Genomic DNA, 8,393 nt, shown 5'->3' with positions numbered 1-8,393 from the left:
AATCCTAACACCAGGAACTATCTCATGATTTCTCGTACGCATCGTTTTGGCAGACAATATCAAGTTACCTACGTCTGTTTATTGAGGATCTAATTCTTCAAACGATCCTAACCCCGAAGTTTTCATCATAACTATTTAGTTTTAAAATGGTGGAAAGATATATAATTTATCTCTCTGCGTCTCTCAATCACTATCCCTATTTATCTATATTTTACTCTCTCTCTCTCTCTCTCTCTTACTCTTAATCTCTCTCTATCTAATGATACTAGTTATAAGAAAGAACGTTACCTATGTCAGGATATGTTGCTGTTCGAAGGTTTCTTATGAAAATAATTTCGAATATGGTCAGGTTCACAATTTTTGCCTGTAAAGCAAAGTTTAAAATGCCATTTGGAATATCTCCATATATAATATTTTGATTACAGAAATTCACCAATGGACAAAAGTACCGTAGGTTTGCAACAACAAATGCCACATACAAATTTTAATTTGTCTAGACTATTAACTATCTTATGTAACTTTAGAACATTTTAGACACATTTAGTCGTTATAATAAAATTATACATTTCATCCTAAAAGCAACACCATCACAATCGCACCATTTTAGAGGAAGTAGTTCCTATTTTTCCCCAAAAATATTAAGTCCCTCTACCGCTCCCGGCCAAGACTGGGAGGAAATATACACATTCTATAGATATTGTGCTTGCACCCTTCGTAACTGGATCATAAACTCATAGACATAACATAATCTTTCCATTTTGTGATTCAAAAGTAATAAATTTTCCTTTTCTCAAATTTCGCTCATTCTCATTTCCAGAGAGTTGACAATTTGATTATTCCGGAGTCTACCCCTGAATACATAAACGAACGCTCCAGAACTTTTCAAATATGGCGGTACTCTCTACAAGAGGCAATCGTTCTAAAAAAAAATAAACAAAATACAAACATAATAAGCGCTCATAAACAGAAAAATAAAAACTGACAATCTTACACTTACTTATGCACACATTAACAACATGCCACTACCCCTCCCCCCAAAAAAAACAAATAAACGAACCCTGAAAAAATATGCACGGGTACCATTGTTTATTTTTCGATTTCGGAGCGGCTTAGAGAACCTTACACGATGCTATTTTTTGTTTTCTTTTACACTGCTCCCCCCCCCCCATTTTTTGTCGGTTTAATGTATTTTCGGGTGGGTACCCTAACAACGATTATCACGGTTAAATTTGAGGCAAATACTTTGACAATCCCCCTCACAAAATGAGGTGTCTATTCCGATAGCCGTTTCGTTTGATTTTAGACAAATTACACACTGCACATACATTACCTTTGTTTACTTTGATTTTTACTTTAGCTCCACTTCCACACTTTTCTTTAAAATGACGACTTTCTATAAGTTTTTACTATGCTGATTAAGATAATCTCATTTGCGAAACTTTATATTTGGGTTTTAGCTAGGGAAAATCAGTGCAAAAGTGTGAAAATTAAAAAAATGAAATTTGCCAGGGGAAGGTCAATGACGGCATTACGAATATGCATGCCTAACGTAATAGCTATTAGTTCATGTTTTAATTTTTACCTTGCCGTAAACATGTCTTTAAACGTCAGATATTAACATCAAAGGAAAAGGTAAATCGTAAGCTAAACGTTTTAGTTTCGATTCTCGGTGTTGGCGCACGAGTCATTTTTTTTTTTTTTACTTTTTAAATTATTACAATATATTGGGTCCAATATAATATAATAATAAATACGAAATCTGCATTAATCAAAATATCATATTTAAGCGTATTTTACGACCGGGCAATACCGAGCGGCCTGTTAGTTTCAAATATGATCACGTTTAGAATTTTTTTTTCTTGAAAGGAAATTTTATATAGCATTTGGAATATAAGGTTAAGGATGAAACAAATATCGGCGCTGTAGTTTTATCTAAAATAAAAAAAAGACCCAGTACGTGTAAGTTCTAAAATAAAATAAAAGCCTTTGTAATAAAATATACCAATAAAGATTTCAGTTAATATCTATTCTGTCTTAAGAGAATGTATTTTATATATGCATGCATCCATTTAGTATATGATTTTATATTTAGTAAAGACTGCACAATTTCCGCATGTTGTAACATAGACGTTTTCAAAATTATTCGTACCTGTGCTTGTATCATTTGTTACTTCGTAGTTTTCAAATAATTGAACTTGATTTTGTAGTTTTCAAATAATTGAACTTGACTTTGTAGTTTTCAAATAATTGAACTTGATTTTGTAGTTTTCAAGATAATTGAACTTGATTTTGTAGTTTTCAAATAATTGAACTTGATTTTATAGTTTTCAAGATAATTGAACTTGATTTTGTAGTTTTCAAGATAATTGAACTTGATTTTGTAGTTTTCAAATAATTGAACTTGACTTTGTAGTTTTCAAATAATTGAACTTGATTTTGTAGTTTTCAAGATAATTGAACTTGATTTTGTAGTTTTCAAATAATTGAACTTGACTTTGTAGTTTTCAAATAATTGAACTTGATTTTGTAGTTTTCAAGATAATTGAACTTGATTTTGTAGTTTTCAAATAATTGAACTTGATTTTATAGTTTTCAAGATAATTGAACTTGATTTTGTAGTTTTCAAGATAATTGAACTTGATTTTGTAGTTTTCAAATAATTGAACTTGACTTTGTAGTTTTCAAATAATTGAACTTGATTTTGTAGTTTTCAAGATAATTGAACTTGATTTTGTAGTTTTCAAATAATTGAACTTGACTTTGTAGTTTTCAAATAATTGAACTTGATTTTGTAGTTTTCAAGATAATTGAACTTGATTTTGTAGTTTTCAAGATAATTGAACTTGATTTTGTAGTTTTCAAGATAATTGAACTTGATTTTGTAGTTTTCAAGATAATTGAACTTGATTTTGTAGTTTTCAAATAATTGAACTTTACTTCGTAGCTTTCAATTTCATGGAACTAGGCTTGGAAAATTTTTAAATAACTGTTTTTTTAATTATGTCATACGTTTAGATTGACTCATTACAGATAGCTATCTTAGGTTGCAATCGACTGTTGTTGAGCTATGAGTGGAGATAGTGATTGGGAGAAGATTATACGTACAGAACTTAGCTCGGTGTAACACCTTCGGAAAAACTGGAAGTTGTTGTCTGAGAACTTTCACATGTGTTCCCCTATTTGCCTAATTGTAACTCCGTGGACTATTATGTATGAGGTGCGATTGAGAAGGACACAAACCTTACATCCAGCAAGCCGGGAGAAGTGTCAAGATTTAACTCGTGTTCAGGCTTTTCTCGTAGGACATCTAGGAGGTCTAGTGCGATAGGTTCAAGTCCTGCTTGGAGATCATGATGGAAGCTAAAAATAGCTTTTTCGAATTCGTCCAAAGCTCCTTTACGAGGTACAAATTGCAATTTTGAGAATACATCAATTATTGACATTTTTTTTTTCGTTCCCCAAAAGTATCAAATTTATGTTAAACACCCCGCAGAGGATAAAAATAAATTAGTATTCGTACTATTCGGACTACTATTCTAATTTTGGCCTCTTGGTCAAGATCAAAGTGTAGTATCTGTTCTTCGGATGCTGCACTTCTATTTCTTGTTCTCTTTCGGTGGAGGAGAAATCCTTCACGACTGAGACAATTTTTATTTTTGTACCTTTTCTCCACGTTAAAAAACGACCCTGGTGTCTAACTCTGTCCCGTGGGGAGGCATAGTAAATAGGTACTATTCTAATCTTGAGTGTTATTCTCAAATGTTTCGTCCGGTGCCGCCTCCGATCGTCTTCATGTGAATTTTGTCAAACACAGGAATATACACATAACTTCGACAGCAACTCTGTTCTTAAATACCCGAAGTTAGTATGCGCTTGTTTTGTCAGCCATGACTGGGTATAAGTCTTAAGAAATTTGCAATTGTATTACTCGCACTAGGAATTGAACCTTCAACCTACAGAAAAGTACCACGTAGAACTGAATTTCATTTAGTACTTTATCCGTTACACCAAGGATCTATTTAAAAACTTCTAGTATGAATTTTGGGAGCACTAAACCTTTTTTTAACATAGGCATCACCACTTATCAAGGCCAAGAGGCCACTCGAGGATAAGGGTTAAAGAGGGTACAGTAGATATTGGACAATATAGTAACAGTTAGTAATGGAGATTCGGTAAATTTGTTAAATTATATGGAACGGCTCATCAAAAACTTGTTTACGTTAGACTTGAAGACAACCATATTGTAGTCAGCTGGAAAGCAGAAAAACGGAAGACAATTCCATAGGCGTGCAGTTCTAAGAAAGAAGCTTTGCTCATGGAATCTACGCTCAGGTTTAGGCACAAATAAAGAGTGGGGAAAACTAGTGATAGTGTTTTCTGCTAGACGGGTGTTTCTTATGAAAGTTTGGCGAGGGGGGGCCATAGAATGAAGCTCAGCCGAGCACCTGCCATGAAAATAACGATAAAGCAGAGACAAACTCGCAACATCTCTTCTGTGAGAAAGAGGTTGCAGGGAAGAGAAAATGACATCCCCTACAATGATACGAAGTCTATTTTGAACTCTATCAAGGCAGGATAAGTCCTTTCTAGCAACTCCTGCCCAGATGTGGCAACAGTACTCCATCCTTGGACGTACCTGGCTCTTATATAGATAGAGAATTGCATCAGCAGTGAGATATCTACTGGATCGATAGAAGGATCCCACCATTTTTCCAGCGGCCTTGGCAACGGATTTAATGTGTGTGTTCCATTTAAGATCAGGAGTAATGGTCAAGCCCAGAAGCTTTTCAAAACATGAGGCATCTGCAAGACGAGAGTCATTCATTTCAATTGATACCAGATGGGGATCAGAGCGTTAATGATGTAAAGATAAAAGCTTGGTTTTAGATGCATTAAAAGTAACAAGTCACCTCTTTCCCCATTGTACCACTTTCTCAAGATCAGAGGAGAGAGAATTAGAGAGAACTTGGTCGTTTACGGTCTTAGATGTGCTGCCATAGATAGTAGTGTCATCAGTATAGATGTCTGCGAATGATGTAAGGATGTGATTTGGAAGATCATTAATATAGATCAGGAAGAGAGTTGGGCCCAGGATGGACCCCTGAGGGACTCCAGCATTAATACTAAGAGCTTCTGATTTCTGCCCATAAACCACTACTCTTATGAACCTATGAGAGAGAAATGATTTAATTGAGAAGACATTTCCAGCTATACCGTAGATGGAGATCTTGTGAAGTAAACCTTTATGCCATACTCAAAGTCCTTTGATATGTCAAGAGAAATTGCCCTAGAAAGGTTGCCTCCGTCGAAAGATTCGCTAATCCTATAACTGTAAGCACATCTGCTGTAGATCTAGCAGAATGGAAACCATATTGTGTGTCACTAAGAAGGTTATTTTTGCTGAGAGGGTTCATTACTTCACTATTTAACACAGATTCCAGCAACTTACTCATGACGCACAGGAGACTTATTGGCCTGTACTGTGAGAGAGATGAGCGATCACCTGAATTCTCAAATACGGGGCATACTGATGAGATTTTCCAGGGTAACGGGAAGCAATTCTCCTTAAGACAACGTTTAAACAGTTTTGTAAGGATGGGCGCTAGTTCTGGTTGAAGTTTTTGAGTACTATAATTGGAATAGCGCCAGGGTCGGTTGCTTTACTGGAATCAAGGTTTTTGATTAGCTTGGCAACATCACGTACAGATATTTGTATATCACATAGCATGTTTTCTGATACAGGAGGAAATATTAGAGGTTGGCAGCTTTGGTCGCAAAGGCTAGAATTAGCTGCAAAGTTCTTGCCAAAGAGTTTGGCTTTGTCTGATGCTGACGAGATTACCTCAGGTCCATTTATGAGAGTTGGGATAGAACACACGCTTCTGTTCAGGATTCTGTTTGCTATTTGCCAAAACTGGCGGGGAACCAAGCCGCTGCTCAGCTACTTTGGACTTGACGGACTGAGCATACAACTCTCTTGCGTTCTTTATTACTTTTTTACAGTGGTTGCTGGCAGTTCTGAAAGCGGATTTAGTCTCAGTACATCTATTACGTTTGAAGCAATGGAAAAAGTGATTTCTGTGCGCAATGGCAGCAGTACATCCCGGAGAGAACCACGGCTGGCTGTTAGGTTTTTGCTGGAATTTTTTCGAGGGTATGAAAATACCTACAATTAACCTTTCTTTCAGGTCTGATACTATAGAGGACACATCTTTTTTAAATATGGAATGCAGAAGTAGATCTGATATAAATGTGTGGAAGCTATCTCAGTCAGCAATAGAGTATCGATATACTGTACAATTTAGAGGTACATTGGGGGACTTATTACATTTCATTTTTATCTTAACTGATACAACTGAGTGGTCGGTTGATTCAAGTGGAGACAGAACAGAAGCTGAACACAGTTCAGGGCAAGTTGTGAGAAAAAGGTCTAGGAGACTTGCATACTGACCGTCAGTATCGGGAACACGGGTGAGTTCGTGAACAATCTGAGTGAGGTCATAAGCAATGGTAAAATCATGACAGAACCTCCCCTCATCATCGGTCTTGTTGGAGTGAGTTAACCATTCCACATTGTGAACATCGAAGTCTCCACAGACATGAATATTAGCTGAACGATAAGCAGATAGGGCGTGGTCAATTTTCTCAGATATACTTTTAAAGATAGTAACTTCGCTGTTGTGGGGGCGATAGAGAGCAAATATAAATGCAGTAGCTTTAGCTAGTGCAACCCGGAAGCACATATAGGGTAAGTTAGGATCTTCTCTGGAGATGTCCCTACCATATGGAAAGCCATCTTTTATATAGGCACATATACCATGTCCATGGCGCTCTCGGGAGTCAGATTTGGAAGTTAAATCAGAGTATCCTTTAATTACGAATTCATCTAAGGAAATGGTCTGTCCAATGCCAGTTTCACTTAGAAATAATATGTCTGGTTTAGTCTCCTGTAATTGGATTTCAACCTCTGGAAGGTTAGAACGTAGGCCCCTGATGTTAGAGAAGAAGACCGGGTAGTGAGGGTCTACGTTAGAAATTGGAAATCCGGGTTTAATCGTGTGTGTTTTTATTGAGACTTTTCATGATGGTGTTTTGGGATTTGTGGACTAGGACGAGAGACATGACTGAAGCAGGGCAGAGAGAAAGTAGGAGTGAAATAGAAATTAAGAATTTTTTGTAGCCCATGAAAATGTAAAGCCGTAACAATTACCCACTAATATGGCATCGAGAGACCCCACCAGAAGTTACTGCATGGTCCAGAATCCATTCACCAAATGGCAATACAGCAGCCCCAGTACTTTGCACCTGCTGATAGGACAGCCTCCTTAGTGGTTAATCCAACGTTCGAGTCCCTGACTATCAGGCGGATAACGTCATCCCAGATGAAACGTTTACCTTCAGCACCCTTACTAGTGACATGTCTACAAGGATAGACATAGAAACAGAAAATTTCCGATATCCCTGGCGGCTGTTCATGCAAAATACTGCCAACCTAGAAAACAGCTTTTTCTTCTCCCTTTGTCAGAAAAATCACTCATTAAAAATGAGGACTGAGTGACAAATAAAGAGAAACGAGAGTAACGGGAGCTGCCGATAACGCATCCACAATGCATTGTCTACTCTCCATTAAAAAAAAACATTAAGTATTGTACTTAATAAAATAATTTCTTTTCTAGAGGTAAGTGCTAATATCATATTTATTATAACATATAATAAATATAATATTATATTATTATATTAATTATATTTTTTTAGTTAATTTAAATCTATTTAATTTCCGGGAAAAGTCGTTTAGTAACGTGAATAATAATTTAAATACATATAACAGAATGGATGGAAAGTGACGGCCATTGCTGACATAGCTGTGTCGTCTGCTGAAAGATCCCAGAATATGATTTGGAAGATCAATTGATGACGATCAAAGACATGGGTGTGGTCAGGAATATATATTTTATACACGCAGGCATTTATTTAGTATGTCTTCAATAGTTATTATCCATCAAAGGGAAAGTAGTTGATGATTGTGAAGACATTGCCAGATATTTCATAGCTGACAAATTTGTGCAAAACGTTGACAAAGACTTTTGATAAGTCAAATGCTATCGTCTCATAAACGAAAACATCTCTCAATAGATTCACTGATTCTGTGCAATAGATGATCAGTACTTCAACTGTTGATTTTGCAGCATGAAAATCATATTGCGTTCGCTTGATTTTGCTGAAGTGATTAAAAATTTCTTGGTTAATTTCAGATTCAAAGAACTTACTGATCACTGCTGAATTGCAGAGACCGTACTTTTCCATTTTTAAATACAGGACGGACTGACGAAGGTTTCTATGAAGATGAAAAGCATATCTCTTTTCAGCAACGATTGAACGGTTTTGCAAAAATA

General features: G+C 36.1%; 1 pseudogene; it reads left to right on the top strand.

Annotated features, from left to right (window-relative positions):
* Positions 1–3,533: 3,533 nt before the first annotated feature.
* LOC145293562 (U2 spliceosomal RNA) lies at positions 3,534–3,760 on the top strand (annotated as a pseudogene).
* The last annotated feature ends 4,633 nt before the right edge of the window (positions 3,761–8,393 follow it).

The sequence above is a fragment of the Euprymna scolopes genome, chromosome 14, assembly GCF_053919585.1.
Source record: "Euprymna scolopes isolate OS-2025 chromosome 14, ASM5391958v1, whole genome shotgun sequence".
Classification (NCBI taxonomy): Eukaryota; Metazoa; Mollusca; class Cephalopoda; order Sepiida; family Sepiolidae; genus Euprymna; species Euprymna scolopes.
The sequence above is the reverse complement of the archived record's forward strand: the minus strand, read 5'-3'. Positions and strand labels throughout refer to the sequence as shown.